At 44.5% G+C, this 20,678-nt stretch overlaps 1 protein-coding gene across 2 annotated transcripts in view; it reads left to right on the top strand.

Annotated features, from left to right (window-relative positions):
- Window positions 1–20,678, top strand: part of VTA1 (vesicle trafficking 1) — a 1,322,571-nt gene that overhangs the window by 569,603 nt on the left and 732,290 nt on the right. The window lies entirely within an intron of this gene.

The following is a 20,678-nucleotide window of genomic DNA, read 5'->3' as shown; positions in this document are numbered from 1 at the left end:
CTTCCCAGTTCTAAAGATCCTAACTCGCGTTCTTTAATCTCCTTTAGAGTGTTCAGTATTTATTTAACATTTGTTTACCAGGAAAGTCCGACTGGACACAGGTCCTTTTTCAGCGGAAGCCCGGGGAGAAAAGTTCCATGAGTAACAGTAAATTTTAATGTACGAATTACAGTAATCAAAGTATAAATCTGGAGCATTTCTCCCCGGGCCTCCGCTGAAAACAGGCTCTGTGGAACCTAGTCGGACTTTCCCGGTCAACAAATGATAAATAAATAAAATAATAATAAAAATAAAGAAAAGAAAATGTAGTATACATAAGAAAATACAAATTTGTTACATCATGACAACAATACTTAGGCTTTGAACATAGCTAGTGCTATTTGTAAAGTACGACATATGTCAAGATATAAGGTTACGACAGGCCAGTGGGAATAAAAGATTAAACACTGGGGAAGAAGTTGATTATGGTTGGGGTATACTGTCATGTATCAGAGCATTTACAAGGGGGTAGTACAAGAACGTAGCCACTTTTTTTTTAGATAAGCTTCAAGTGATGGCTTAAAGTGGTTAGTGGCCGGGATTGAGAGAATGGAGTTAGGAAGGGAGTTCCATATACAAGATATATATAGCTGGAAAATAAAGATTCTCCTGCAGTGTTGTTGGCCTTGGAGACTATGCGTAAGTTTTTATTATTAGAACGAAGTGGTCTGCTGGAACTGTAAGGAAGGATGAGTTTTTGTAGTGCAAGGATTCTGGTTGGTTGTGTTACGATTTTGTGATTTAGAGAGAGTTGGTTGCAAAGAATAATATTGGGAAGTTCAAGCCAGTCTAGTATCCTTAAAGCTGTACAATTATGTGTTCTGTATGAGCAGTCAGATGCAAACTTAATTTTATTGTAACATGCTTCTAGCTTAGATAAGTCAGTTTTCTTAAGATTAGTTAAAATGGGAGAGGCATATAGTAGAATGGAGAGCAGATGGGTTTGTGCTAATGTAATTTTGGCCATTTTGGTCAGGAACCTTTTATGCCTTTATAGACTTCCAAGTTTCCTGTGGACTTGTTTTATTGTTAGGGAGACATGTAAGTCAAATTTTAGGTTATTGTCTCTTTCCACTCCATGAAGCTTTGTATGGGTTGTCGGGAAAATGACAGTATTGTCTTTGGCTATTATGTTAAATGGTGGGCATGAGATAGATGTCTTTTTAGAATGGAAGAGTAATAATTTGGATGTCCTTCAAGGATGCATCTGCAGTCATAACAAATGGGTTGTCCTGTCGTCAGGCAGCCCTTCGGTCGGCCGGATTCCAAAGTCTGGGTCCGGCTTCGGCTGATGTCGCACTTCACCCGACGTCATCTCTGCTGGTCTTCGGGTATAAAGGCATCAGCTGACGCCATTTTCCCCAGTCTTTCTTGCCGCGTGGCGCCCGAAGCAGAAGCTGTTCGCAAGTGCCGGTCAGTCAGATCCAGAGATTACTACTACCGAATACTACTTCGAAGACTTCTAAAAGCTAAGTACCCCGTTGGGGACTCTTTCTTGCCTCAGCCAATGTCAGAAAAAGTCAATAACTGTTTAACTTGTGGGAAACAAATACCTCATAAAGATTTCCACTCTTACTGCCTGCCTTGCTTAGGCCCAGACCACGACGTAGCAGCCTGTTCAGCCTGTGCTTCCTTCAACCGACGAACGCTTAGGCGTCGGTCGGAGTTTGCTGAACAGTTTTTCGGCTCAGATTTTGCGTACATTATGCCGTTGGATCCTCCGACTACCCAAATTGTTAACGCAAAGAAAAAGACCGACACTCGCGGTCCGCGGTTTCGGCCGAAACCACGGTTAAGCAAGCCGCGAGTGTGAGAAAACCGGTCAACCTTCAGCCGAATCCATGACTACTACTGAGGCTCCTGCTACCTTAGTTGAATCGGCCTCTGAAGTTTTGCCTACTACTGTGGTTCCTAGTGATTTATCAGACACCATCCCTTTGGATGTCTCTACCCCAGCAGGTGGTGCTGCTAGGCCTCCCGCAGCCATGTCTATTAAGACCTTTGCCAGGGCTAAAGCAGCCAAAACTGTTAAATCAGTGCCTGTTAAGCCCCCCTCACTCAGGCCCTCTTCTAGTTCACAAATGCTTACTCTGGCAGAGGATTTAATATCCTTAATTAGAGGATCCCAATCTCACCCAGACAGGGCCTCTCAGCCCCCAGAAAAGAGACCTAGAGCAGAGCCCCCCGAGCCAGTGTCCTCTGATGATTCTTCGGATGACTCAGACATTACAGATCAGCCAGAGGCTCCTTTTTCTACTTATGAAGATTCCGATGCTGAAGAATCCATTCCATCTGCCTCTCCACCAGAGGAATTTTCCTTTGGAGAAACCTTACATGCCATGAGAGAACAATTCCAATGGCAGGGACAAGATTTCTCAGATTCAAGAAAAAGGCTTAGGACTTTTCTGCACTTGCCACAGCATAGGCCCTTAGCTATACCTCCAGTACTGCCTGTTGTGGATGATGCATTTAATGATGTTTGCACTGCTCCTGATACTTTACCTCCAGCCCCTGCCAAACCAGATAGATTTTACAGGGTGCCAGACACTCATCACCACCTATACAAGGCCCCACTTGCAGATCCTGAGACTATATCCCAGGGGCCTAAGGCAGTGGCCTCGACTTCAGCAAAAAACCCTATTCCTTCTGAAAGGGAATCCAGGTCCTTCGAGAGATGGGGGAAAAAAGTTTACACCTCTGCTACTCTCTCAGCTAGAGCTCTAAACTGTCAGTTTCATATGATCCAATACCAAGAGTTTATGCTTGATCAGTTAACTAAGAAGCTGTCCTCTGATGACATTGCTAACATCCTGGAGTACTTGGCAGAGCTTCTACATACAGGCCTGTCCTATTCCTCCATCAAGATACATGCATCAGCTATTTCAGCAGAATACAGCTTCGATCCACCTGTCTTTTCGCATCCTCTACTCAGGCAGTTCCTCAGAGGGATCAAGAATGTAAAACCTCCTAGGAAACCACCATTACCAGCATGGGACTTGAACTTTGTGCTAGAAAAATTGACACTCCCTCCATTTGAACCAGCAGCAACAGCAGATCTTCAACATCTGTCATGGAAAACTGCTTTCCTACTGGCAATTACTTCAGCAAGGAGGGTTTCGGAACTACAGGCCTTAATGGCAGTACAACCCTTCCTAATCTTCCATCAAGATAGGGTGTCCATGAGAACTAATCCTACATTTATGCCTAAGGTGGTATCCAGGGTGTCCTTAAACCAGGCAATCCACCTACCTACCTTCTTTCCCAATCCACAGAACAGGGGGGAAAGACTGCTGCATACCTTGGATGTACATAGACAGTTACGCTACTACCTGGACAGAACCAAAGGTAATAGAAAAACTGACCAGCTTTTAGTAGCCTATGCAACAGGAAGGGAAGGAAAAGCAATTTCCAAACAGACAATCTCCAAATGGATAGGAAATTGCATAAGATTCTGTTACTCTTACCATGGAAAACCAATTCCACAGAACATAAGACCTCATTCTACAAGGGCTACAGCCACTACCACAGCTTTCTTACGAGGAGTGGCAACCAAGGACATTATTGAGGCGGCTACTTGGACCTCCGTGCATACATTTGCCAAGCATTACAATTTACCTCTATACTCTAGATCCCGAGCAGGGTTTGCCACTGCTGTACTGCAAGGGATCCTAACTACACCATAATTCTTCTTCCTCCTCCCCTAGTTTGGCTATGGTATTCTACCCATTTGTTATGATTGCAGATGCATCCTTGAAGGACATAGTACAGTTTTGTACCTACCATAAATGTAGATGTCCGAACAGGATAGCATCTGCAGTCAGATACCCACCCTCCTTCCCTCTGTGGTACTCATAGGGTATTTACCCTCCTAATAGCTAGGTGGGGGGGAGTCTCTTATGGTGTATTTGTTTGTATATATGTACATACATGCTTATTTTTTGTGTTTGCCTTCTACTATTTTGAAAACATTGGCATTTATCCAAAATTTAGCTTTCCAAGAGGGCAATTGGCATCTGGGGCAAGAAACACTGAGGAAAATGGCGTCGGCTGATGCCTTTATACCCGAAGACCAGCAGAGATGACGTCGGGTGAAGTGCGACATCAGCCGAAGCCGGACCCAGACTTTGGAATCCGGCCGACCGAAGGGCTGCCTGACGACAGGACAACCCATTTGTTATGACTGCAGATGCTATCCTGTTCGGACATCTACATTTATGGTAGGTACAAAACTGTACTTTTTGTTTGGATTCAGGGTAAGATGGTCATTGGCTAACCTTGTTTCAACAGAAGTGAAAGATTCCTGTGTTTGAGAATGAAGAGCTGATAGAGAAGTGGCAGCACAGATAAGTATTGATTCATCTGCATACTGCATTATAGAACCATTTGGAGTAGCAGTGTGAATAGATTATTGGTAAAGAGGGAGAAAAATAGAGGGCCTAAGATGGATCCTTAGTGCGGCAGCTATGTTTAAAGGAAGATGTAGAGATAGGTCGCCTTGCCATAGAGCAGATTGTTGACAGCCAGATAAATAGTTATTAAACCAAGCTGTGGCGGATGGTGAGAAGGATAGTTCAGTTAGTACATCTATTAGTTTGGAATGGGAGACAATATTAAGATCTTTTGATAGGTCTAGAAAGATGGCCTATACAAAGTTGTTATTCCTGTAATGGTTTATGGTATTAGTGAAGGATAAGAGAGCTGTAGTGGTACTATGCGATGGGCGAAACCCATGCTGAGTGTTTTAGAGAAAATTATTTGTTAGTAAGCATTTCATGACCTGGAGATGAATGCACCTTTCGAGTAGCTTAGAAGGAGGTGAAAGAGTAGCAATTGGACGATAGTTTGTTGGCTCTGTGGAAGGTTCCCCTTTATGAAGTGGGATTACATGGGAGGTTTTCTGCAATTGAGGAACCTTGTTTTCAAAAATGGATTTGTTTGCAAGGATTGATACTGGGAAGGCTATAGATTCAGCTGCAATTTTGAGGTTTTCACTGGGTAAGTTATCTACAGCAAGTGCAGTAGGTTTTAATTTCTTACAGTTGGTTTAGATGCTGATATACATTTTCTAGTAATGTTAGTGCATACTAGTGCATATTTGGCAGTTAATAGCACTAAACTTAGTAAGAGTTTACTATGTCTAGGCAATTCAGTTCCTATGTCCCAACTCAAAAGAATAATTTCCTCTGTTACAGCCATTTGCTTCACCAGCATATCTGACACAATGTGTTACGGAGGAAATTTTTTAAATCTGCTAACTTGTTACACTCCCAAAAAACATTTTCCCAGTCACCTGTCTCTGTCCTGCCTCACTTTTGACATGTTATCTACCCTAGGAAGAATTTTCTGAACTTTGGTTGGGTAATAAAAAGACCTATTTACCACTTCCAAGCAAGTCTCCTAAACCTTCTGTACATTGTTGCATAATTGGGAGCCATACAGACGTCCTCATGTTGTTCCTTCATAAATGCTTTCCATTCTGTTTTACAATCTTTTCTAATCTCCTCTGACTCCTATAGTTATAATACATTGTTGTAGATGCCATACCAATTATCCCCTTTAAACAGCATATCTTATTCTAGACTGTTAAAAACTGTATCAGTCCTATTGATTAACTTAACACTCCCCTGTCTCTTTCCTATATTCTGTTATCAATCCCTAATATTGAGGCAGTCTCTAATCTGCAGTTCAGACTTCTTGGCCTCATCCCACTGTGTTACCTTTCCATCTCTAGTTATTTGCTCCTAATACCCTTGCCAGTTTTCTGAAATAAATTCCAGCCCCCTCTTCCCCTATTTTCTAAATTCCTGCTGCCAAAATCTCTTCTCTCCTTTATTATGTTGTCTTAGTTCTTAGATTACTTTCTTCTACTTTTTGACTATAATATTTTACATGGTTATTATAACTCTGAATCTAGAATTGCACTTGTTTACCTTATTTCTCAAACTTCCCCCATTTCATCATCATCCTTTTCTACTTCTGAGTTACAGCCTTCTGCTTGTGCTATGTATATGAGCCTTAACTGTATAGCTCTAAAGTATCCCATCATATCAGGTAATCTTGTACCACCTTGTTCTGTAGGAAGAATCAATGTATCCTAGTTAACACTTTCCCACCCATATTCCTTGAACTCTGTTTTAATTACTATCCTCAACTTCTCTGGCTGATAAGTGTGCCTAAGCTATAGGGAAAGCTAGAGAGACCAGTAACATTTTTTACTGCTTGTATCTAAACTATCCATATCCATAAACAAAAGAGAGCTTCAAGTTTCCCAGTTTTTGTATTCTCTTTTATTTAGTCTCTTCCCACATATCCTAAGCTGCCATAACAAAACCCTTTTTAATCCATGCTCCTCCATACTTCATCTTATCATTTCCCCATAAATATGGCATTGTTGAACTAATTCATGTGCGGGTACAGAATTTACAGTTGTCGTTTTATTCTTTCTTCAGTCATTTTATATCCCGAAAAGACTTGAAACTGTATAGACTTATACATGTTGACATACATACTTTACTCTATATACTTGTCTACTAATTGTTAATGTAACTTGTTTTTCTTTCTGAGAAATGTCTGAAATTCAGTTGGTAATGTGAATGTACTGTGATGGAGCTTTTCTCCCTGGACCTCTACAGAAAATGGGTTCTGCCCAGTCTGACTTTCCCAGTCAATAACAACAAATAAATAAATGTAGTAAATAAACTTTGTGTAAGTGGTTGCGTGCTATATTACCTTTTCTTATAAGTATGGTTCCACTACCTCTCATCAAGTTCCAGTAAGTTGAAGCTTTATGTGGGAAAACAAACTGGTTAAAGCCTCAGCTAGGTACAAACCACATAGTGTTTACCCCATGGCTCCCACTGGGGGGGTGGGGGGGCTTCTCCTACCAACACCAGCTTATGACCATACAAACTTCATAAAACTGCAGAGTACATTGGAAAAAACAAGATTTTTGAATCACCGCCAGCACACCAATAAAAGAAATTTCACTGAAAAACAGAGCGAGTATTTTGCAACTCTTGGAATTGTACTCAGTGAGTTGCAGCCTTGTTCATTTTGCATTTGACCAGGGGTATGGAAGCTTGTAAGTAAAGTAAGCATTAGCAAGATTCATTTCCATTAGGACAGCAACTTTGTCAATGGCTTAGTATAGAAATGTTTGTGCACATGATGGTTTGGAAGCTGCTACTGGGGTATACTGCTGTTCATGCGTTAACCTAACATTACACATTGGAGACATAGTCTAGGGTAGCAGTAGTCTTGGATATGTGTACTACAGGGAATCCTGTAATGACTAGGGTTGACACCTTTTCAAATGAACAAAATGGGACATTTTCAGTACAAACATCAGATTTTACAGGCCGACACATACCCACGGTCAGTGCAAAGGATATAACTTAACTTTTTTTGCCTAAATAAAAGCTTATTCTGTTTCTTATAACATTTAGGTATTTTAGATACAGAATAACTGTTTTATGCAACTGTTACATAAAATATAGGAAATAATTTTGTCCTAAAATTTCAGGACATTTGCCATTTTTAAAATTTTTTGTCAGGACACAACTCCCCAAAGAGGGACTGTTCCTCGCAAAGTGGGACAGGTGGTAACCCTAGTAACGACCCACTTCCCACAAATGAAAAAGTACTGCTTGGAATCCTATCTAGCTGTTATGTTTTATTGCTACAGTAAACCTTCATAAGACTTTATGATTTATTGTTACAGTACCCCTTCATAAAAGGTTTTATTTAAATTTTATTTATTTAGAATTTGTTTAATTAGGTAAGTAGTGTTCATGTTTGGACTACTATTGGACTTACCCCAGCAGAGTATCTTTTTTTAAGGTACTAACCTTAGCAATAGGTCATTGAGAAAAAAGTAGTTGCAGTGGTAGAACTACCTTTCCTTCATCTCTTGGGGAATTTGTATATAATTTGGTTGTAACCATTTCTTTTTGAAGAACCTATTTATTACTGGATTTGTTAGTTTGACTTCAGTAGCCCCTGGGAGTTTCTGTACAGAAACATACTTTCATTTGAGGGCAGTGTGTACGGCATAAAGAGCAGAAAAAAGTGCATGACATTTCTGGATATGTTCATGTACCTATGTAGATACATTCATGCACATGACAGTTCAGAGTGTCTGTGTGTGTTTGCAGGCACACACATGCATGTGTGTATGTATCTGTATATATGTACATATATAATATTCCATCGTGCAACTTTGTAGGTATCTTTGAGTATATAAGTGATACAAGCGTGATAAGAAAGAATGGAACAGCTAATGCAAAATCTTGCTGAAGAAGACTGGAGCAGATGATGGTTAAACCAAAATAATGTAATTCATTGTTAGACATCTTATTTGAAAATCTCCTGCTGTCGTACATTGCACAGCTGTGCTTTCAATGACAGGATTCCCGTTGGAAATGTTAAATACATTCTTCCATTTTAAGTTCTGCCACCCTTAAGTACTCCTCCTGATGTATGGATTAATGAACAGATCATCATGCATGAACATGAGTACTTGGGGTAGAGCATCCAAGATGCCCAGTTACATAAGATATACCAAAATACATAAGGATGCAGATATGTACCACATTATGATTTATAAAATAGTTATCCTTACTACAACATTACCTGTATCAATCCCTCTCAAGTTATTCTCCACATGATCAACACAAAAAACTTTTTTAAAATTTCTAAACTCAGTAGAATGTTTTAAATAAGATATTTTTCATATTTTGTATGTATGCAATGTTCGTAGATTTGTATTGAGCTAGCTGCCTTGTGGGCCATTTTAAGCTTGGCCAGTTTCCCTTAAGGGGTAGAGTCAAACTTTGTACCTTGTGTCTGTGAGGTAAACACCTTAACCATTATGCCACCCCACAACCCCAAATGCATTGTGAGAGCCTAGTACTTGTTAGAATCTCTAACACGTTGTACAAAACTCTCAATGTGATTATGAGCATATTTACTCCACAAAGATGGTACATTTTATTGACAGTAGATAGTACTCTGGTTCTGAATAAACATATAAACATAATGTGTGTGTTGGAAGCACACTACTTAAGATGAGGGGACTGTTTTGAGTTATTTCAACATCTTTGTTTTATTTTGTAATTAAATATGTGTTTTGCTGTTTGTTTAGACGTCATGGTTTGTAAATAGTAAATTTTGGAGGGATTTGGTTCAATGAGTTGTAATTGGAGTGATAGGGATGGTTATACATTGCAGGGTGGCTGCTAAAGGAATAGTTCTGAAGATAGATTGAATTGCTAAACCAGTTAAGTGAGAGACTCGGTGGAAACTGATGTCCTTCTGTTCTCATGTTGCAGTGTTCCAAACTCGGGTTATTGTTTGTTTGCTACCTGAACATCTGGCCAGTATACAAAAGTTTGTAGTCACTGCTAGGTACGTGGGACATCTGACTTTAGCCTAGGGAGCTTGGGCCATAAAGGTGACATCTGCATGGACCTTTCCTCAGAACTTATGTGCGTCCAGTTGAATGTCAGTGCTTCGTGCAGTCTTTGCTGTCGGATCTTCAAGTTTCTAAGATACATACCTCATTGGGGCGGTTTCTGATTCCCTTTTGTCACTGCATGTCTGTTTAGGTTGCATGTCATCCAGGAAGGAAAAGTGCAGGTGCGGTCGTTAGAGCCTTCATAAGGACGCCCACGAACTCTGCCTTTTCTGTCTAGGATCTGCCCATGACCATCTTTCTTATGCAATCTGTCAGGCCTTCATCCCGAAGACACACTGCAGTCATCTGCACGCTTTGAACATTTACTTAGAGAATCAGCGTCTTAAAAATTTAGCGTTCGATATGGAAGGTTCATCCAGTCAGTGCATAGAACCACCTAAAAAGAACGCCAAGGCTTCCAGGCCTGAATTTGGTGCTGCCTCTCCTCCCCCTGATGTCCCCCCTGTGGCTGACATTCACCTGGAGGAACGTTCAGAGTCTGCCATTACAGGTATAGCTGGAACCCCTTGGGAGGCCGCAGAACCTAGGGCAGAAAACACATCTGAGGAGGGCTTGCAGACGTCGCTTGCCGATGATGAGGGGGAACCTCAGCTTCCCAGCAAACAGAATCTAGGCCCATCTCTGAGACTAGGCCTTCCCTAGGGCCTACCACTTCTAGGCCTTCATGTAAAAAGAAACACAAAACAAAATATTTCTCTCCTCCTGCTGCAAGCCAACCCGATTGGCAGGCTTTTTCACCGAGCCTATTTAATATCTTTATGGCCCTAAGGCCCTGCCATGCCTGTTTCCCCACAGGCCGGTCCTCCTAATGTCATTCCCAGGTCTCAGGCTGAAGAAATGATCTAACCTGAAGCTGATTACTCCTCAGACTCCACTTCAGAGGATTCTCTTTCCTGTGTCTCTCGGATGCCATCTCCTCTTGGGTATGCTTCCCAAGAGGACATATCTGCTGAGGCTGACTCCCCAGGAGAGAACCTCACATTTGGGGAGACAATTTCTAAAATGAGAGAACATTTTCAGTGGGACTCTTCTGAAATGTCAGAGGTCCAAAAAAGATACTATGAGCTTTTGCAGATGGAAAGACCTGCTCCTTCTACAATTCCTCCAGTGCTACCTGCTTTCTTGGATGCTTTTAATGTTGCCGCTGTTAATCCTAATTCACAAACACGTGCCCCTAGAAAGCCTGACAGGTTTTACAAAGTCCTTGAAGGGGTAAAATTTTGATAAAATGCCCTGTTGCTGACCCTGCCGCTGTCTGTCAGCAGACAAGCCATCCAAACTACTTCTCTCTACCTCTGTCTTTTCTTTAGACAAGGACAGTAAGGCAGTGGAACTCCTTGGCAAGAAGGTATATACTTCTGCTACCCTGGCCTTTAGGGCAGTAAATTGATGCATATGTCCAATTATGCCTTGGCTCTTTTGACCCAGGCCACCAAGCTTTTAGCTGACCTTCCTGACTCATTATCCGAGGCTGAAATCTCCAGTCTCATTTCCCTGTCTTCTCAAGACTCTTCCTAGTTCCCAGGAGGAGACCTATCCCGAATCTCTCTTACCTCAGTCTTTTCTTACAAGTACCCACCTTTTCTATGCTTACTCTTCAGAACCTTTTTCCTTTACTTATACGTCAGGGATTTCTAGCCACCTTGGACATAATGGATGCCTACTTCCACATCCCTATAAGGTCCAACTACAGGAAATATTTGTGCTTTGCTGTTGGTTATTTACATTTTCAGGTCTCGGCCTTGCCCTTTGGACTCTCTATGGCTCTAAGGGTCTTCGCCAAGTGCCTGACTGCAGTGGTTGTTTATTGCAGGGTCCAGGGAATTAAACATTTTCCATACCTGGATGACCTCCTGATTCAGACAGAATGCTCCAAATCCCTACAGAACCAACTCCACCAAGTCATCTCAGTCCTGCAGGCACTGGGATTCGACATAAACTTTCCCAAGTCCAACCTGAGTCCTTCCCAGGACCAAGTTTTCCTAGGCTGCAGGATAAGGACAGGTTTCATGAGGGCATTCCTTCCACCCCAAAAAGCAGAAACCCTGAGGCAATATCTGGCCTCTGTTCTCAAAGCCACTGCTTTGACAGCCAGACAATATCTAAGACTGTCGGTCATATGGCTTCTACTATACCCACGCTGCCTCTGGCAAGACTCCATATGAGAAAACTACAATGGTACCTAAAGCCCACATGGACCCAGCACTCACACCCCTTGGACTTTGGCATCCCCTTCCTTTCTTGCGTAAGGAGGGAGATATTGTGTTGGTTGAGCCAAGTCACACTCAATCCAAGAATTCCATTACAACCCCTTGCCCCAGTCCAGGAAATGTACACAGATGCCTTAGATCTGTGCTGGGGGGCTACTTTGGGCAGCCTGAAGGTGCAAGGTACCTGGTCACACACCTTCAGGTGGGAACACGTCAACATTAGGGAAATGAGAGCTATCCGGTTTGCCTTTTTTCTTGCCCTAAAACAAGGTCCCCTGAAATTGTTCGCAGACAACACTACAGTTGTATGGTATGTAAACAAACTGGGCAGAACCAAATCTTACTTGCTTTGCAAACTTGCTCTCCAAGCCTGGGACCTGGCAGCCCAACACAGAGCCTTCCTGCAGGCAGTTTATATCCCTTCAGCTCAGAACATTCAGGCAGCCACCATGAGCAGGTCCATGTCACAATCCCATGAATGGATGCTTCACAGGGATGTGTTACTGGACATTGTCCATAGGTGGGGTACACCAGAAATAGATCTGTTTGCACCCCCCACTCTGAACAGACAACTGCCACTGTTTTGCACCAGGCTACTCAGTCCTCTAGCAAGGGCAGCGGATGCCTTTTCAGTCTCGTGGAAGGGGATGTTTCTGTATGCATTCCCCCCTTCCCGTTACTGAAGATCCAGCAGGACTAACCGAAACTTTTGGTGGGGACTCTCTTTTGGCCAAGGCAGCATTGGTTCCCCTCCTTCTGCATTTAGCCAGGGGCAGTCATCACCAGAGGCCTCACAGAGAGGACCTTCTCACACATAACAATGGATCCCTAATCCATCTCCATCTGAAATCTCTGAATCTAACCCTGTGAGTGATAAAATTTTGATCCCTTCTAGACACCTTTACACTGAGTATGTGCTAACAGTCCTGCAGGAGACTATGAGATCTTATTTGTTTAAATGGGAGAGATTTTCCATGTGGTGTTTACAAAGACAGCTAGGCCCATTTCAAAGTGAGGTCCTCTTAGTGCTGTCATATTTGTGTGAACTCTTGCAAGCGGGGTTGGCATATTCCTCTGTTAAAGCATACCTTGCTGTTTTTTTTTACCTGTCTCTTGATCCCTGTCTAGCTTCCTGTCTCCCTCCAAAGTTATTCCTTAAGGGAGTACTACATCTCAAGCCCCCCAGGAGGCTGGTTCCACCTCCATGGGATCTTAATTATGTTTTAGAGATACTAATTGTTGCCCCCTTTGAACCAGCTGCTAAGGCATCTCGAACATTGTACCTGGAAAACTGTATTCCTCGTGGCCCTGACATCAGCCAAAAGAGTGTCAGAGCTCCAGGCCCTCATGGTAACTTCTTCCTTCCTCATCTTCCACAAGGATAGAGTGACCCTGAGGACCAACCCCTGCTTTATGACCAAGGTGGTCAATGAGCTATCCTTAAGTCAGGATATCCACCTCCCCACCTTTTTTCCTTAGCCCCAAAATGACAGAGAGAGAGTTTTGCATTCTCTTGATGTAAACAGACAACTGTGATTTTACCTTGACAAGACTAAGGCCATTAGGAAATAAGAGTAACTATTTGTCTCCTTTCAGCCCAGAGCTCTGGGAAAGGTGGTGATATAACAGATAATTCCTTCTTGGATTTCCAAAGCTATTTCCTTTTACTACACATTCCATGGGAAACAACTCAAGGCAAACATTAAGGCCCACTCCACCAGAGGCATGTCTTCTTTGGGGCCTTCTTCAAAGGACTGGACACTGCATTCATTCTGGAGGCAGCTACATGGACATCTGTCCATACCTTCACCAAACACTACAGGTTGGATCACATCTCCAGATCCAGAGCGAGGTTTGCCAGGGCAGTCCTTCATGGCTTCATGGAGAACAGTTCCATACCACTACCCCCTTCTTCCCTGTGAGCTTTGGCACTCATCCAAGAGTTTGGAATACTGCAACATGAGAATAGAAGGACAAAGAATAGTTGTGTAAAATCTTACTGTAACCATAGATGTCCTTCTCTTCCATGTAGCAGTATTCATTCCCTCCTTCTTTACCCCCCTTCTTTCCATCTAAACTGTTCCTTCTTGGATGGCACAGGACTTAACAGCTATCCTGGCACTGGGGTCCAACTGGGGAATTCAGTTCTGAAGAAAGGTCTGTGCAGACATCACTTTTATGGCTCATGCTCCCTAAGCCAACATCAGATGTCCCACGTACCTAGCAGTGAATACAAGCTTTTGTGTAGTGGTTGGACGTTCAGGTAGCAAGCAGAGGATAACCCAAGAGTTTGGAATACTGCAACATAGAAGGGAAGGACATCTATAGTTACGGTAAGATTTTACGCAACTATTCTGTATTTTGTTTCGTTTTCTTGAGATACACTTTTCCCCTCCCTTTTAAGTTTCTTATTCCTCTGTCAAACCTTAATTTCATTCTGGAGAAACTAAGATGATCCCCATTTAAACCAGCTTCTTCTGTCAACTTAATTTTTTTTACTTGGAAAACTTCCCTTTTTGTTAGCAGTTACTTCAGCAAGAAGGACTTTTAAAACTACAAGCCTTTTGTGTTTTTCCACCTTATCTTTCTCAAAGACAAGGTATCACTGCATACAGAGTTTGTATAATCAGCTGAGCATTCAGTCATTCCAAATTATTTCAAATGGAATGTCTCTTGCATTGTTTGGATGGCCACAGGTGGCTATAATTTTATTCGGACAGAACCAAAGTCATGAGGAAAGATTCACATATTTTTGTATCTGAAGTAGTTAATTTCATTTGATTAGCAATCTGTGGGTTTCGGATCTGATACGGATCCGAGCCGGCAGCATATCAAGCAAAAAGATCCGAGCTTCAAGCCCCCCCCCCCCCACATACCCATACTACACTGCAACCTCCTTCCAATCCCCAGATCTCATTTGCTGCGGCTTCACCAGCACGGGAGTTTTGAGCTCTAGGCAAGTGTCAGGGTTTTTTTCGAAAACTTTGGTCTGTGTGTGCCCCTTTTGATAATTTTTAGAAATAATTATTAGTTTATCCCTCTCCATTTATGATAATTATTGGTTTTTTGTACCTTGAAAGTTAACTTTCTGTTAGTGTAGGCCCCCCTTCCCGCCCGTAGAGTGTGTGTTCTCTAAGATGTCAGAAAGTGACTTTCTCTAAGTGCACAGAGTGTGGCCACAAGCTGTCTCCAGCCGATGGTCACACACTATGTGTAGTTTGCTTGGGGGTGGCCCATTTGTCTTCCGGCTGCAAGATCTGTGCGGCCTTCAACCCCCGAGCCCTGCAGGATTGCAGGAACAAGTTAATACTGGTGGGTCTTCTACCCGGAGAATCAACTTCTGCCTCTTCTGCTGCTTCCTCACCAGCCACGGCTGTGGCTGTTCAGCCTTCAGGCCCTTCTCCCCTGTCCAGGACTCACCCTCCCACCTTACCACAGGGAGAGAGAGAGGCCAAGAAAGACAAAGTCAAAGAAAAACACAGGGAGACAGAGACATTTAGACAAGGATAAGGATAAAGATAGAGAGAGGGGCCGCAAGCGACAGGCCGAGTTGGATCCAGTGGCCCCTCCCGCTAAAGTGATCTTGTGTCCAGTAAAAGTTACCAGGCCATCCTCTCTACAGCTCTGTTCACCACATTTTTCTCCGGAGCCGGAGGAGGAGGCTAGACCACCCTCAAGGTCGTCTTCAGTTTCTACAAATTCAACTGCAGATGGGGGTACTGCTGGCCCCCCTACTCCCAGTGCGGGGAGTTCGGCTCCGTTTTTCACCCCGATAGCTTCTTCTCTGATCCACCATCTGATATCGGAGTCTATGGATCTGAGGAGCCCTGGAGTCAGGTGGTCTGTGCCGATGGTGCCTTCGGCCTCGAGTCTGTTGGATCCGCTTTCGGATCCGAGCTCTCAGAGCTGAGAGTTGGGCATCGGATCTGAGGGGATGATTGTGTCATCTGCCCCGTTGTATTCGGGGCATACCCCTTTGGGTTCGGCCTTTCCAACTTCGGCTCCGATCCCTTTGTTAGATCCGAGGGTCTCAGCTACCCTCACTACCAGTTTCAGGGAGGCCAGTTCTCCATCAGTATTCGACATTGTGGAGAGGGTTCTCTCTGAAGGATCGAGACCCCTCACTCTGTCCTCTGGGTCCATCCCTGCTCCCTCACAGCTGGGTTTGCCTTCCGTCATCCAATCCCCGAGGGACAGCCTGTGTCTATTGTGCCCCAGACAGTTCCCTTGGAGGAACACAAAACCATTTGTGAGCCCTCCCCGGAGAGTCCACCCGAGGAGGTCCCTCACAAACGCCAGTGTAAAAGGAGGCATTTGGACTCCTCAGAGTCCCTCACTGAGGATACCGACTTGGAGGAAGGGGAAGGTTCCCCCAAATCACCCCCCGAAGACATCTCCTTTGGAGACATTATGGAAATCCTTCACCGGGGGGGGGGGGGTGGTCTGCCCAAAAACCTTCCTCTGACGAGTCTGTATTCCTGGAGGCGTTCGACACAGGCCCATCTACCTCTTGGGTCTCCCCCCCCCGGCCAACCGTCTGGTGGACCTTATCACCACCAGAGCTTGGAAGGAACCGGACACTGTGGAGCCTATACCCAAAAGGCCCGACAAAATATTCAGTCCACCAGCAGATAAAGCTTCTTGGAACAAAGGTTCCCCAGTTGATGCCATGGTGGTGGCAGTGGCTACATAAAAGGAACTCACCCAAGAAAGTTCCTCGGTCCACCCCCCAGACAGGGAGTCCAGGGCTATGGACCATCTTGGAAAGCGGACTTTTGCTTCAGCCACCTTTACTATAAGGGCATTGAATTACTTGGACCACATAATTCGACTGCAGTGGGACCTCGTGAAAGAGTATGCTGAGTCTCCCCTGGAGTCCATATTGGCCGGGGATAAACGGACCTTCTCGGCTCGTATGGCCACTCTCAAGTCTGTGTCCAGTACGTCAGTGCGATTATTCTCTCATGCCACCAAGGGAGCCACTAGGGCTAGCAGGTCCGGGATCGCCTTAAAGCATCCCACCTGGCTCTGTCTTTGTGACTTCTCGGAACCCTTCAAGGCATCCTTCGCTAACGCATCCTTTGAGGGTTCGACCCTGTTCAGGAAGACTGTCCATGATACGCTTGTCCAGAGCGTGAAAGATGGAAAGACTCTGTCAGCTGTCGGGATCCACTTCTCTAACCCTCAAAGGTCCTTTTCCTGGAACCAGCTAGGGCAAAAGAAGCTGTGGTTCCAGAAAACTCAGCAGTCCCGGAACGCTCAGGACTCCTCCTCCCCCAGAGGCAGAGGGGGACAAGGTGGACACCGGCCCAGAGGCAGAGGGGGGGGCCGAAGAACTTCGGGTCATGGGAACCTTTTTCAGAGCGACCAGCATAGCAACCCTGAGGGGTTGCCCGACTGCCCCTCTCTGGAGGCAGTCAGGTGGCATTTTTTGATGCACCTAGCCCAATGGGAGTCCATCACGACAGATCGCTGGGTGCTTTGAATAATATCCAGAGGCTATTCTAGTCCCTTCATAAACAAGCCCCCTTACACAAGGCACCTTCCGGATGTCCCACTCGCTCAGATGGAGGCCGCAGCCTTGGAAATACAAAAGCTACTAGAAAAAAGAGCCATCCAGCAGGTGCCCCCAGACCAGTCCGGATCAGGCATCTATTCCAGGTTCTTTTTGGTACCAAAAAAGACAGGGGACCTAAGGCTGTTTCTCGACCTATCAACAATGAACCTTTTCATTGCCAAGGAAATGTTCCGGTTGGTCACGGTTCAATCCATCCTGCCCTTCCTGTAGGAGGAAGACTGGTTGTGCTCTGTAGACCTCAAGAATTTGTACTGCCATATTCTGATGGACAGGCGATCTAGGAGGTTCCTCCGCTTTCGGCTAGGGGCCAGTCATTATCAAGTTCAGGGTCCTACCCTTTGGTCTCACCACAGCCCCCAGGTTGTTCACCAAGGTCATGGCAGTTGTAGCGGCCCACCTGAGACTTCAGGGCATTCAGGTCTTCCCGTACCTGGACGACTGGCTCCTCGCTGCCCCCACCGGGCATCTACTCTTACTAGCCAGAGATTTGTTTCTCCGGATATCACATTGGCTAGGGATTATCATAAATCTCAGGAAGTCTTCCCTTCAACCTGTTCAAGTGTTAAACTTAATAGGGGCGAGAATAGATTCTCATCAGGCCAGGGCATTCTTAACCCCAGACAGACTACACAGCCTGGCACTTCATGTGTTAGTGCTTCTGCAGTCCTCTGCACCCCCTGCAGAATTAGTCCTGAGAGCCTCAGGGTCCATGGCAGCAGCTATCAACCTGATCCCTTGTGCTCGTTTGCATATGAGAATTTTACAGTGGACGTTGCAAGTTCAGTGGTCGATTCTTCATCAGTCTCTAGATTTTCCGATCCCTCTGAGCAGTGTGTGCAGAAATTCTCTCACGTGGTGGCTCCCGTCTTGGAATTTGCAGGAGCGACGTCCCTTTCTTGCGCCCCAACCCCAAGCCATGGTGACCACGGACGCCTCCTGCCTAGGGTTGGGGGGGGGCATTGTTCGGGCAGGACTGTTCAAGGCACGTGGACTCAAAATGAGACCGTTCTGCATATAAATGTTCTAGAGATGAGAGCGGTCCTTTTAGCGTTGCAGGCCCTTCATGCTTATCTCCCTCTGGGAACTATTGCGATCCAGTCAGACAATATGGCAGTGGTCTGGTATATCAACAAACAGGGGGGAACCAAGTCTTATCCCCTTTGTCGAGAAGCCATGACAGTCTGGGAATGGGCGAGCTCCACCAACCGCTTTCTGATAGCAATGCACATTCCGGGTCGGTCCAACATCTTGGCTGACAAATTGAGCAGAACTATCCTTTCTCCCTACGAGTGGTCTCTGAATCCTTGTGTAGCAGAACAGATCTTTCTCAAGTGGGGTCAGCCTTGCTGCGATCTCTTCGCATCGCCTTCCAAGGCGAATTGCAGCAAGTTTTTCACTCTAATCCCCCCGACGGGGGAAGCCCCCAGAGACGCTCTTGTTCATGCTTGGCCACCTGGTCTTCTTTATGCATATCCCCCGCTTCCACTCATGATAAAGTTCTTACAGAAAGCTAGCCGGTTGGGGAGCAGATTGATCTTCATAGCCCCATTCTGACCTCGTCAAGTCTGGTTCCCCCTGCCTATGGTCTCATCTCATAGCTCCATCTTGGATCCTATTCTGGATCTGATTCGACATGCCTCGGGAATGCTTCCTCCGAATCTGGACAGCCTGAAGCTCACAGCTTGGCTGCTCCAGTTCCACTAGTTGCTAGGACTCCCGGTGTCTCTTCTGTTAAATCAATCTTGGTTGCGGCACATAAATCCTCTACCAGGAAAATTTACTGTAGCAAATGGAGACTCTTCTCCATTTGGGCTTCACAGAGAAGTCTAGATCCTTTTACCGCTCCACCCCCAGCGATATTAGACTTTTTGTCTGTCTTCTAGCAAGGAGCCAGCTCTTCCACAGTGAAGGTCCAGCTGGCAGCTATTTCTCATTTCCATGTAGGGGACAATTTAGGCTCTCTCGCTGCTGCCAGAGTTTCTAAGACCTTTTTGAAAGGCACTTTTCTTCTGAAACCTCCTATTAAGAATCTGTCCCCGCCGTGGGATCTGACTGCGGTTCTTCAGGCCTTAGTTGCGCCTCCTTTTGAGCCCTCGGCATCAGTTGACTTAAAATTTTTGTCATGGAAGATGGCTTTTCTGGTAGCTATAACTTCAGCAAGGAGAGTGTCAGAGCTTCAAGCTCTTTGTATGAAACCCCCATATGTTGTGTTTCATAAGGACAGGGTGTCTCTCAGGACTAATCCATCCTTTCTCCCTAAAGTTGCTTCTGAGACAAACATTAATCAATCTATTAATTTGCCTGTCTTTTTCCCTAACTTTCTGAACAAAGGGGAATACAAACTTCATTTCTAGATGTTCACAGGCAGTTACGTTTTTAGTTGCACAGGACGGCGGCCTTTCTTAAATCTGATCAACTTTTTGTTTCTTTTGCTAAGCCCTCTTTAGGGAAACCAGTTTCAAAAGTGACTCTTGCTAGATGGATTTCCCTTTGTATCCTACAAGCATACAGAGAGCTTGGTTTAACAGAACCAGTAGGAGTTCATGCTCATTCTACATGTTCTATGGCAACGTCTGCAACATTCTGGTCTAGAGTTTCCATGGATGACATTTGCTCAGCAGTTACCTGGGCGTCTTCTCACACCTTTATTAATCATTATAAACTGGGTTTGTTGTCTAAAGGAAGGGCTTCCTTTGGCTCTGCAGTGCTCCGGAATATCCTTCCTTAAGGGCCTCCCAAGATTTCGGGTAGCTGGGGACTCTGTCCCACAGGTTGCTGATCAAATGAAGTTAACTACTTCAGATAAAGAAGTCATGTACTCACCATAATGTTCCATCTGAGTAGGTAAACTTCATTTGTCAGCAACCGTCCCTCCCTCCTTTCCCCTTACCTTGGCATTATTTTTGCTGAGCTTGATGTTTGGAGTTCACGAGCTGGAGGTTTGTCCTTGGTCTAGGGGTCTCAGGTTAGTTTGTTGGTATCACGTGTGGAGTGGCAAACTCAATCTTAGGATTGGAAGGAGGTTGCAGTGTAGTATGGGTAGGGGGAAGAGCTTGGAGCTTAGATCTTTTTGCTTGGTATGCTGCTGGCTCAGATCCGTATCGGATCCGAAACCCACAGGTTGCTGACAAATGAAGTTTACATACTCAGATGTAACGTTATAGTGAGTACATAACTTTTTCATTCTCTTTGAAGAAGTTGGAATGACAAGTTCCAAAGTTTGCTTTCCTGTCTGGCTTTCCCACTCTATTTGCTACCAAAAATGTGTCAAATTCTAAATTCAGGATACTAGTGCTTTTACTACTTGATCCACGTTTACATCTAAAGCCTTTTTCAAAAATGCTTTGGTGGATGGCATTTGTGCAGCTGCTGTTAT

Source organism: Protopterus annectens, chromosome 1.part0, assembly GCF_019279795.1.
Source record: "Protopterus annectens isolate FY-2018-M chromosome 1.part0, PAN1.0, whole genome shotgun sequence".
NCBI classification, from domain to species: domain Eukaryota; kingdom Metazoa; phylum Chordata; order Ceratodontiformes; family Protopteridae; genus Protopterus; species Protopterus annectens.
Note: the sequence above shows the minus strand (reverse complement) of the source record. Positions and strands in the feature narration are given on the sequence as shown.